The sequence below is a fragment of the Anopheles arabiensis genome, unplaced genomic scaffold (assembly GCF_016920715.1).
Source record: "Anopheles arabiensis isolate DONGOLA unplaced genomic scaffold, AaraD3 Autosomal_pericentromeric_contig0003, whole genome shotgun sequence".
Classification (NCBI taxonomy): domain Eukaryota; kingdom Metazoa; phylum Arthropoda; class Insecta; order Diptera; family Culicidae; genus Anopheles; species Anopheles arabiensis.
In genome coordinates this window covers 370,109-383,361 of record NW_024412151.1, presented here as the reverse complement: position 1 = coordinate 383,361, position 13,253 = coordinate 370,109, and positions in this window count along the sequence as shown.

Sequence of the window (13,253 nt, the reverse complement as noted above, 5' to 3'; positions counted from 1 at the left end):
CGGTCTATTTGGGGCTTGAACTCATGACGGGCATGTTGTTAAGTCGTACGAGAAATAAGAACTCCCAAAGTTCAAAATATATTTTTAAAGAATGTTTATTCGAAAAAATGGGGTAGATAAATTATATGAACAAATTTAATTAATGTAAACAAAGTTTGAATCCTGGGGACCTTACGTCAAGTGACGAATTGTCAAAATGCACTAGAGTCCACCACCTGATATTTTTAAATCCACCTTGGTGCACCTCCATATGATTATATGGGTTTGTTCGAGTCGGTTGTCGTGTTCGAGTGGTGCCAGAGCGCAGCCTAAGGCGGCACTCTGGGACCACTCGAACGAGACAAACAAACACGACTCTGTTCGATAGGTGCTCTGTCAGCTGTTCGATGTCTTATAGACCTGTCATGATGCACTGCAATACGCCTTTCTTTTCGTCTCGAAAATGAAGCATTTTCATAGTTTAAATGAATATCCACCTACAGGGGGAAGATTCAACTCATAATTTACTAGTTATTCACATCTATAATAACATAGAAATCATTCAAATTTAATATTGAAAAATGTAAACAAACGTCCATGCCAAAACACATACAGTGCATACACATGGATTATGTACACACAATAGTTTAATACGTTTCAATCCTTTATATTTGATGTTATAATTGATTGAAAAGTTTAACAATAATTATTGATAGCTATTTTAAATATTTTGCACGCAATTTTAAGAAGAAAAAGAGACAAACTACGTAAACAAACTTAAAAATGTCCCGAATTGAATTCTATCTACTGTAGCTGTGAAGCGTTTGACAGCCAAGGTACTCACAGCACAGGTGGGTATCGAACATCACAGACAGAATCAACTGACATGTTCGACTCGACGTTTTTCTTGTTTGTTTGTTTGTGATGATTATATGGGTTTGTTCGTGTCGGATGTCGTGTTCGATTGCTGCTAGAGCGCCGCCTAAAGCTGGCCCTACACGCTGCATTCATGTATGCGGCTACAAATGACAGCTACAAATTTCCATTGTTCTCGATCTGTCAGCTCGTCGCCGCTCGTAACCCGATGTATGCGGGTTACGAGCGGCGACAAGTGACGTATCTTCCACCTGCTATGTTTACATTACTGTTTCAAGTGTTGAAGGGAGGGATGATCATCGAATTCAATTTTTAAATTTGAGTGAAATAAAATTTAAAATTACGTGCTTATTTAAGTTACTGATAAAATAAATACAAATTACTAAAAATATTTTATGTAATGTTTTATTTGAGGGCAATAATAATATTGAGAATAAAATGAGGCTTTAATAAACGTATACGAAAAAAAAAGTTCGATACATTATGTGGGGATTTGTTGGTATTGTGTTTGGAGATTCCTTGGAAGTTTTCAGGCGGACAATTTCGAATAGCAGTCAACCACGCCAGCACTTAACAATGGAAGGAGCTAAAACCGCCCAAAAATCGAATAAAAATGTAAGTTACACCTTTTCTCATAGAATGACACACTAAATTATTGGTTGTTTTATTATTTTAGCCTATTCAAGATGAGGAAAAAGTCATAGAATTGATCAATTTGGTGAAAACTTATCCGTGCATCTGGTTAGATACTGATCGCCAGTATAAAAATAACGAAATAAGGCATCAAGCCTGGCAACAGATAGCATCCGTGCTGGAGGAGGATCCACAGTGCGTTCATGCTAAATGGAGGAATTTAATGAATTCCTACCGGCGGACAAAAAAGGAGATCGCTTTGAGTCAGACAACAGGTTCCGGTGAGTAAATTTAGCTATTTTATTACTTCATATTTGTTAAGATCGTTTCTATTGTATAAATATTCAGGTTCCAGCGAGCTATTGAAGGAGGTTTGGTATGCCTACGAGCATATGTCGTTTCTACATGAAACGACAGCTCCACGTCGTACAATCAATACTGTAAGAAGACAGTGTTTATGTATCGTTTTGTGGAGGAGTAAATTAATATAGCATTTCTGTTCTCATGTCAGGCAAATCTTGAAGGAACTTCTCGGGAACCTGTTGTTATCTCGACCGCTCCTGCAACCGCCGCTTCATGCAGTTCAACTGCCTCAACAACAGCCACGACAACTGCCACAACATCCTCCACTGGCTCCTCTAGTGGCATGCTAGAGGGTCGCACAGCGTCCAAAGGAAGAAAATTTAGTGAAACGACTCGATCAAGTCAGATTAGCGAATGCTTGACAGCCATTCAAAGCATTGCTAATACTGCTACTGCTGCTGCACCTTGCACAAAAGCCAGGGCTCTGGGCAACTTTGTAGAGGCACAAGTTGCCACCTTCGAAGATAAACATCCAGAGTTCTGTGCTAAACTGATCAGGTCCATAACGACGGTCATGAATGATCAAATTGATCAATTTTATGTGGACCAACATGCCTCCTCGATACATGATCATGCATATCTGTAGGATTAAAATTTAATTGTTAACATAGTTTAAGTGTTTGTTGGAATTTAAGAATTTTATGAATAAGTGAATTATGTATTGTTATGTATTATGTATTGTTAAGATAGTTTAAGTGTTTTTGGAATTAATGAATTTTATGAATTACTGAATTGAGCATTGTAATTATTTTCCATGAACTGTGAAAATCCGAAATTTCTGTTTTTACTGTCCAGGAGTAACGGTCCAAAAAGGCCGTATTGCTTAAGATAATTCCTGTTTATAAAAAAAACTTATTCGTATCATTCATAGTAATAATGACATTTATTTTGTATGTACGCCTACGCCTTACATTTCATGTTTGCATCGGTTTAGCATAACGATAGGAACTTTATTAGTTTCAGTTATTCTTCCTTGGTTTTTCAGATTGTATGCACATATTGAGTTAATTGCCATGTAAAGAATTCTACTATTCTTTAAAAAATAATATTAGTATATAGTTCACCACAGTTAGCTTTTAACTTGCGAGGCTTGCCTCAAGTAAACGGTGCCTTTATTTATAAAGAATGCTACAAATCACAAATAAATGATTTTTATTTCCACGAAAGGAAAATATAAAACGTGTTAGGAAAAATAGGAAACATTCATAAAGATTTCGCAATGCACACAAAAATCAAATACAAATTTGCTTTCGCTTAATACTATAATTCTAATTAGTACGTGGTGGTTTATATGCTTCCGAAAATTACACAACTCTGCGCGGTTGCGGTAAATCAAATGGTAATGGATCATTAAACTTTAAATGTCGTGCTAAGTGTAATCGCATGTTTTGCAACACTCTAGACGGCCTCAACGGAACGTGTCGAAGAGGTAACATTGTAGTAGGGTCAATGTTGGAAAATGTTATAAGGTTCCAACAAACTGTCAGCTAAGGCGATGTTTTGTGTGTGCGCAAGCAGTTAAAAAGGCAGAAAAACCGCGGAAACGATCAATTGCGATAAAAACACCCAAGAGCGAAGATAACAGAGAATAAAGAAAAAAACTAATTTTTTGGTGCACCCTCAGTGCTTACCTAACAAATTCACTTTGTTCTCTCTTTTTTGGTTAGAGCGCCAGTTTCTAACATTCCAAAAAATTAGTTTGGAACACATCGACGCTTAAAACTAAATCGCGAAACGAAAAATATCGGAAGCCACCGAAGTACCGTTAGTGTTGAATCGCGCGCGTGATAAAAAGGAAAACGTTCACTAGGTCGAGTAGTGCAAACACCATGGATTTCATGCAGTATTTACACGGAGTGGAACGGGAGAAAGCAAACATTCCCGTAGCGAGTCGGACGGCAGGACGCAATAGTTCCTTCACAACGTCTTTTGGCTCGCTCGTAATGTGTGAAGCTTTAGCAGAATCTTCGCGTGAGGCGGGCACGAGCAGGTGCGTCACGGGCCGTGACGCGACACCAAGAATGCAGGTGCGGGACCACATCGCGACAGATTGGATGCATGACTCCAGGGCTGCAGTAATGACTACCGGCAACGTAGGTGAGACCTTTTCCAACTATCGGGACGTAGCGTATCGTGTCTATCGGGAATTGGTGCTTCAATTTACGCAAGCGGAAGCGTTGCGTCTGCAAAACGCTGAGACCCAGCGTAAGATCCGCGAATCACACAAAAGACAGCAACGAATAAAGCAACTAGAGCGTGAGTTAAATGATATCCGTGAGCTTGAAAAGGATGAGGAACGGTGCCGGGCAACAGATCGTTCGGGCGCACCGTATCCTGATCAATTTGGCTACGGGCATCACGAGCCGCACGGGGACATGTTCCGGGGTCAAACCCCTTCCCCGCCGTGTATTGACCTCGACCGCAATGGTGATGCGAATCGGACGAACGTCAGTGGCGACACAACTACACACACATGCCCTGATAAACGTCATAACCGCGCAGTGATCCACAACACACACAATCTAAAATCGTTCACTAATACTATCAACGCGACATTGCACACAAACACTGTCTTAGAAGACACGTACATCGAGGCTCATCACCGTTTCTGGCTGCGTCCTGCGGGGTTGAAAGATGCTACAAGTGGCGGTGGGGCCACCTTTGAAAGACAGGAATTGATCGAGGAAAGCGAAGCTTTAGAACCATCGGAGTCAGGTGCTTACTTCGAACCCTGCGTTGCAATCGAGCTCGAAGAAGTCATGCCACGACTGAGCATGAAACCATGGCCTGAGGAGCTGCAGCAAGTAGAACGAAGCACTGGAGTGGAGACTAAACTCGCGCGACGGCTCGAACCATGTCCCACGTTCGTCAAGGAACAGAATTTCTATCCCGGAATCCAGAGAGATTGGGAGGATGGAGTCTTCTGTGTCGTCGAGAAGGGATCCGGTCTGGTCGATCGTTAGGGATCTTGCCACTAAATGTTGCCTGCTGCAGTGCAACATTGGACTACCTCATGGAAAAATGAACGGCTTGTGGCGGTATGTACGGCTGAAACAAAAACTTAATTTAATTTCAGCAGCAGATAATAGGACGTCAGGATACTCATGCCAAATCATCCGTGCGTATCGTGGTACTCTGCGAGTATGTGTGTGCGGTCCGGTTGCAGAAGCTGTGAGCGATTGAATCATTGCGTACAGAGGAGAGGTGTGAGGTACAGAAGCGGGGAGCGCACGGTTCTCCGTACTGCGCTGATAGCTAATTCGCTAGGTAAAGTGAGAGGCGCCGTTACAAAAAGATTGTCCGCAGCGAACAAATTCATGTGTGTAGTATGCGATCCACTTATGTGTAGAAACAGTTTTGATCGGTTTAGGCACACAACAATATCGAGATGAATGGTAATCCGTCTTTTTTGTTCAGCTACACGAGTAACCACGTTTATTTTGCGGAAGGTAAACAAACATTAGCTGACAGTCAGAATAGGAGTGTGACAACAGTTAACGTGGTCTAGTTCGGTGGTTAGAAAGAGAGCTAACTTTGTCGCACTGGAGGGGAGAATGTTGGAAACTGTTATAAGGTTCCAACAAACTGTCAGCTAAGGCGATGTTTTGTGTGTGCGCAAGCAGTTAAAAAGGCAGAAAAACCGCGGAAACGATCAATTGCGATAAAAACACCCAAGAGCGAAGATAACAGAGAATAAAGAAAAAACTAATTTTTGGTGCACCCTCAGTGCTTACCTAACAAATTCACTTTGTTCTCTCTTTTTTGGTTAGAGCGCCAGTTTCTAACAGTCAACGTTAGACTCTTGAGAGGAAGAGGATCTAGATGCCGTATTTCTTGTGGGTGCAAGAAGAGTTGTATTATAATTCCAAAGCAAGTACCGACGTCTAAAGTTGTGTAGATGAATTGTTGCCAGAACGATTTTTTCAGCTACTTGTGGTTCTAATTCCATTGGTTTTGCTAAAACTCGCCAGACCTTTACATCAATGCCAAAACCGTTTTCTACCGTTCGACGAGCTCGCGAATGTCTGTAGTTAAAGTGGCGTTCTATTGAGTTTGCGGTATGCATTCCAGCAAAAGGCCGGAGACAATATTCTTTCAATGCAAACGCTTGATCACCCAAAAAAAAAAAGGGAACCTCGATCTCGTAAGGAACTTGTAAAATTTCAGGAGAGGGTATATTTAGCTCCCGGCGCTCCAGTTTCTGGTATATAGCACTGTTTGCTAACACTCCACCATCAGAAATTCGACCCTGGCAACCGACGTCAGCAAATATAAAATTTGAATTAGCATCCACTATGCGAAGCAAAACAATGCTGAAAGTGCTTTTATAGTTGAAAAACTGGCTTCCGCTATTAGCTGGTTGTTTTAAGGTGACATGTTTTCCATCAATGGCACCAATTACATGAGGAAGATTCCATTTTTCCTCGAATCCTTTTGAAATCTTCAACCATTCTGTAGCAGTAGACGGCAACTGTAAATAAAAGTTATTTGAAAAAATATTATTAAACAACGTTTTGTTCTTCTTCTTCTATAGAAGTATTTGGCGTAACGTCCTACGCGGACATGCCGGCCTATATACAAGCTTTCGGGACTTAATTCATTACCACGTAGTCGGTCAATCCTAGCTTCGGGGGGACGGTCCGTTCTAGGTTTGAACCCATGGCGGATATGTTATTGAGTCCTTCGAGTTGACGACTGTACCAGGACCGCCCCGTTATGTTATAATCATTACAATAACTCATACATATTCGCGGATATTATTGAATACGTTTGTAGCGGTGGCTTACGTCCCGACACTCATTTTCGTGACTTACTAGATAGTTGCTTTAAATTATTGCTATACCGCGACATTGGAAAAACGGGCACGAGAAATGTGTTGCCTTCCCTAGAATTTCTTGTGAACACCGTACATTCCCGCTACGAACAGATTCAATGATACTAGCCATTATCACTGTTATAAACTATGTATTAAAACGATTAAATCTCTCTGTTTGTATGACAACCTAAAACATTAGTGTTCAGTTCCTTTCTTTCATTTGTTTCGTACACAAAGAGGTACACGCGTTCTTATATAAACGACACATGAACTTATACAATAAAACTTAGACGTTATTCTAACATTTAAAATACAAAAACAAAACATTCCCGCCGTTCCCTTCGCGTGTGATTTCTGCTTTTGCCAGTTGTCAAATGCCGGCGTGTTCGCCGGTCAACCCCGTTGACCGCGCAAACGATGACCCGGATGGATTGCACAAACACATTGACCAATGACCGCTTACGCGTCAATGGTGAGTTACCAGTATCAAACCATCTCGTCCACGTTAGCCTACAACATAAATGCCCATGAAGGGATATTTCATTTCATTTCATTTCATTTCAAGTTTATTCAAATTGTCAGCCTGATGGTTTCACAATTCCTAAATCTAACTAATTCCTAACTTAACCTATCTAAATTCCTAATACTAAAGCGAACTTTTGAGCACATGAAAAACAGATATTAGAATAAAATACAAATGTAAGAAAAGAAGAGTGAATAATATTAGATATGATAGTCGGAAAAAAGAGGATGAGAAAAAAAGAGGATAGGGAAGAGTATTATAAAAAGAAAAGGGAAAAGGATTATAAAGGATTATAAACGGGGTGGGGAGGATCTGTGCTAGTATTAAAAGTGCGAACACACAGGAGAAGAGGCTCGTTGGAACCAAATGTGGTGTGACGAGAAACCATGTTTAGTGCGCTACGTGCCCTTAAATTTCTGGAGGGTGCGTACAAGCCAATCTTCTCAAGGAGAGTGGGAGCATCAATAAGCCCATTGAGCATGCGTCCGATGAAAAGGACGCGCGCTTGGGAGCGTCTTACTTCCAGGGATTCCAGACCTAGTAAATTGCAGCGAGATTCGTAGCTGGGCATAGCGGCATTGGGGCCAGCCATTCGTCGAAAAGCGAACCTAGTGAAACGCTTTTGGACCTATTCAAATCTTAAGATCCATCCAGAACGGACTGGATCAACGTCCACTGAAGCGTATTCCAATGTTGATCTAACTAAAGAGCAATAAAGTGACTTGAGGCAAAGTGGATCACGAAAATCTCTGGTAAGTCTACATATAAGACCCAGCGTTCTAGAAGCACTTGCGACAACCGACTCTAAATGTTCGTTTAGTGATAATGTATCATCCCAAAGGACGCCAAGATCACGTATAAGGGAGGTTCGAGACAGCACAGAATTGGAGAGCGAATATTCGTAATGGATAGGGTTGCGGTTATGACAGAAGGATATTACAGAGCATTTTTCAGGGCAAAGACTTAGCTGGTTGAAGGAGCACCATAAAGAGAATGAGTTCAGAAACTCCTGGAGCCGAAGGCAGTCGCTGTGCGTACTGATAGTTAAATATATTTTTAAATCATCAGCATACAGTAAATGACCTTCCGACGGGAGAATTGCATGAACATCACTGACAAAAAGTACGAATAAGAGTGGGCTCAAGACGCTTGTGGCACTCCAGAGGAGGGACAAAAGGACGAAGAAAAGGTAGTGTCGGTTTTTACACGAATGGACCTGCTGTTTAAAAAAAGAATAAAGCCAGTCAATTAACATATTAGAAAAACCAAGTTTTTTAGTTTTAACAGCAGAAGGTGGTGGGGAACGGTATCAAAGGCGGCCTTGAAATCCGTGTAGATCGTGTCTACTTGCAAACCTGAATCAAGCGAGGGTATGACGTGAGACGCGAATTGCATTAAATTCGTGATATGCGGTTATGTTAGCAATAATAGTAGAAACATCCAATCCAGACTGATAAAATTTTAAATGAAAGTTCCCCAGCACGTTGGAACGAACATTGGGAAAATTAACTGTGCTATAAGACAAAGTTCGTTCCTATTTTTATGGTTAGTTAGTAAAAAGATTGTCCAGTGAACCTTACGTTTAACTGAGTTTTTTATTTTTAGTAGGGTACAATCTCAATGTGCAATAGTTTTTATATTCAAAAACGTTTTGACATAAATTTATTTCCGTCAATATAATTTTTATACTATGAATTCGGTCATTTCTAGCATAATCCTACGCCAAAAAAATTAAATAATTAAGCTTTTTGCGTGTTCACAAGGTTTTAATGTTGCAGCCATTTGTTTTACATCGAACATGGTCAGGGCTGTGTGGATTGATGGACAAACTATTCATAGACTTAACAATAGAAAAAGCACTATTCATTCTTTAAAAAATATATAATACAGGGTTTCTTGGTAACTACGGCAACGCAAACAACAAGCTGTTGTGTAAAACGCAACATGGTTGCGGCAAATAGTTTAGTGCTCTATAAAAATCTGACACAGCCCACGCGCAGACTATATAGATTTAAGTATTAACACTCGTTTACCCCATTCTTTTCGACACATGTAAGCTAAGCTAGTTTTTAACGTATAAGTGACAAGGGCCTGACGTACGCCTTCGGCTTTCTTTAAAGCTGCCCTTAAACGAAGGGCTCTGTATCGTTATCTTCGTTTCTCTTCGTTAACTCACCGACCTAGACGGATGCAGTGCGTGCTCGTCCTAAGTACACTACAAGTTAGCGTTGAATGATTTGCCAAAACGGCTTATAATGTGCCTGCCTTATAATATATATCTACATTTTACTTGGCCATGACATTCAAAATCGTCACCCCGAACTCATTCACACCAAACTTACAACACGCTCAGCCACCGCCACGTGCGCAGCCACACTGCAGTAACAGTCAGCAATGTCACAGTTGTCAGCAATAATCGACCGAACCAGCCAGCCGACGACTAGCCAAGTTGTCAGCAATTAGTTCAGATCTGGTTTAGGACTCCATGAGTAAGGAATATTTTTTTTTTTTTTTTGAAAAACTAGTTTTCTCGCTGGTGTCTTTAATTATTTTGTTCTTTCAATTAAAAACTGATTGAACTGATACAAACTGACTGTCTATTGTTTTGAATTACTGATGATGATTATGGATCGAAATAAGTTAAAATAATAAATTCAGTAGGCGACAAATCATATATAAGCACATTTGGGATGTTGAAATAAGAAAATGCATTTATGTAGGTTTGTTATATTGATACCAAGTAGACGTCCAGTTTACAAGCTGTAGAAAGAGGCAAACTTAAAGTAAACGCTAAATTACTGTGATATATCACTTTGTTTCAAAATGAACAGTCGCCTGTTCGTTGGCCTTAACAAGCATAGCAATCAGATTTATTTGATGTATTTGATAAATTGATCAGATATAATAAAAACGAATTAAAATAATGGGTGTTCTTGTGTGGCTTATTTAGAATTAGTTATTAATTTATTTAGCAAGCACTGACGCAATAAAAGGCCCATTTATTATTATTATTATTATTATTATTATTATTATTATTATTATTATTATTATTATTATTATTACTATTATTATTATTATTATTACCAAAAGAAATATTCTCAACCTGTGGTTGCGTTAGTGACATGACCTGAATAGTTGTTTATTGCAACAAGTTCATTTGTTAAATAGTATAACAGCAATTTTAGGCAATATATTAGTTTTAGAAAAATAGACTATAATAACACGAGCACCAGAAAACGAAACCAAACTTAAAATTACTATATATACAAACAGCTTAGATAAAGTGGTCATCTTATAAGTAAGAGGAGAGTATTAGTATGGAACTGTTATCATATTAAATCAGTGAAATAATACCTTAACGTATTCCTTCAATTCATTTATTATGTGTGTACAAACATCACGCACAATAAGGGATACGGAACTGCTAGAAACCCAAAACAACTGGTAATATTATTATCATTTTATATCGTTCAAATATTGCATAAAACTTACCCTAAACAAAAAAGCAAGAGATTCATATGAGTCTCCCGAAGCTAAAAAGCGAAGCCCGATGCATAATCGTTGCTTCGGGCAGATCGAAGGTCGCATCGTTGTATCTTGTCGCTCAATTTTTGGACCAATCCGATTTAAAAGATAGTAAAATTCTTCGCGATTCACACGTAGAAAACTTTCTAGCCGGTTGTTTGGTCCTTCGCCATCTATCGCCCTAAACAGCCGGGTCCAAACGCTTTCCCTCTCCAGAAATAGATCGGTCATCCAGCAGCGCCGTGCATTTTCCTCTTGCTGCAGTTCTTCGTCTTCCTCTTCTATGAGTATCAACATGTGAGTAGCCACTTCAGCCGCTAAAGTTGGAAGAAGTTGATTTATTTCCATTTTTCCACTGTAAAAAAAAAGAAACTTTGTGTATCACGGCAAAAACACAACCGGAGTGATCTCCGCATAATATAAACACAACCAACTATGTTTGACAACCACAATATGACAGCTGAACCAAGGTGGATTAAAAATATCAGATGGTGGATTAGGGCCTTTGGGGGGTCGCCATAGTTGAGGGACTTTACGTCATTTTAGAACCGTTGACCATTGGTTTCCGCACACAAAGCTTAGCAAATATAACAGATTTCTTTGTTATTATGTGCATTTTAGTGTGTCTATTGATTTTATCGAAAAAACGTAATATATTAACCAAAGATTTGATGATTTGTTTATGCACGAAATTTAAAATCATGCTAGCATGAGTTCTAATCTCAAGTAAATTGTCCATGCGGCTCGTAGATAATGAGGAATTAAGGTAAAAATTGAAAAAAAAATGATTTCTTAATTTTTATCATCAAAAATGTCGAAAACACAAAGAATTCTAGAATAAATTCACAGAATAACACAAAATAACACACCCCAAGCGAAATTTTTCGGGGATAATGAACATAAACTCATGCCATCTCTTTCTATTCATCAGCTCTACTCTCTCACACGCATCGATGAACTTTTACACATCTCTTTGTTCATTGTGCTATATTTGAAGAGTTTAAAACTGATAGATGACGATTCATGTTCATGAACTAGTAGTGGTCAAATGGTAATGGTGTAATGTTTGCACCATGGTCGACATGAGTTCAATTCCATTTTTATTGTTTTCATCGATGATTTAAAGTTTTGATTTCTTTTTAAAACATGCAGCTCCAGTAACTTCAGACCCCTTTACTCATTGTTAGAAATGCGTGTTTAATAGTCAATTTTTATTGTTTTATTTATTTCTTTTAATTCATTTAGTATCAGTACCCCTTCATACAACAAAACAAGCAAATAGCACGATCATGAATAATAATATGGTGGCTAGTGATGGGCAAAACGGCTCGAAGCCGGAGCCGGCTCCGACCGGCTCCAGACAATTTCGGAGCCGGCTCCGGAGCCGGCTCCGGAGCCGGCTCCGCACCCACGGCTCCGGAGCCGGCTCCGCTCCGACGGCTCCGGAGCCGGCTCCGCACCAACGGCTCCGGAGCCGGCTCCGCACCAACGGCTCCGGAGCCGGCTCCGCACCCACGGCTCCGGAGCCGGCTCCGCTCCAACGGCTCCGGAGCCGGCTCCGCTCCAACGGCTCCGGAGCCGGTTTTAACACAAAGGACCAAAATAACTTTTTCAATGAAGTTTCAATCGAGAAAATCCGTAAATAGCGGAGTAAGTCATGTATAAAAGAATTTATCAAAAAAAAAAACATCGATGTCTTTTGAATATTGTTAAGAAAGGCGAGACCAACGAATGCTACACAACGTCATGCATGTCAATACTGCAATCACATCGTGTATTGGTTTCCACACGTGCGAGAAGATATATTAGTTTTTTTATTACGCTATCATACAATGATGTCTCTATTGAACCGTTAGTTCGGAGCCGTTGGTTTGGAGCCGTTGATTCGTCGCCGGCCCCGGAACGGTGGGCCTGAAGCCGGCTCCGCAGCCATTGGAACGGAGCCGTGAGTACCGTTAGTCCGGAGCCGACTACGGAGCCGTCGGTCCGGAGCCGACTACGGAGCCGTCGGTCCGGAGCCGACTACGGAGCCGTTGGCGCGGAGCAGGCTCCGGAGCCGTTGGTGCGGAGCCGGCTCCGGAGCCGTTGGTGCGGAGCCGGCTTCGGAGCCGTCGGAACGGAGCCGGCTCCGGAGCCGTCGGAGCGGAGCCGGCTCCGGAGCCGTCGGAGCGGAGCCGGCTCCGGAGCCGTCGGAGCGGAGACGGCCCCGGAGCCGTCGGAGCGGAGCCGGCTCCGGAGCCGTAGGAGCGGAGCCGGCTCCGGAGCCGTCGGAGCGGAGCCGGCTCCGGGAAAAAGTCGGAGCCGGCTCCGGAGCCGTTAGTCCGGAGCCGGCTCCGGAGCCGTTGGTGCGCACCGAAACGCCCATCACTAATGGTGGCGCAACTGGCAAAGTGATTCGAAGTAGAATTAGCGATGTGGTTGGTAGCATCAAGGATGAAGCATGAGCATGAATTGGAATATGAGGGAAGGGAATGAATCCGAATGTTCATTTCTATTTTTAGCTCTTTTTTGCATGGGTTCATCCTTCACGTGTGTTCA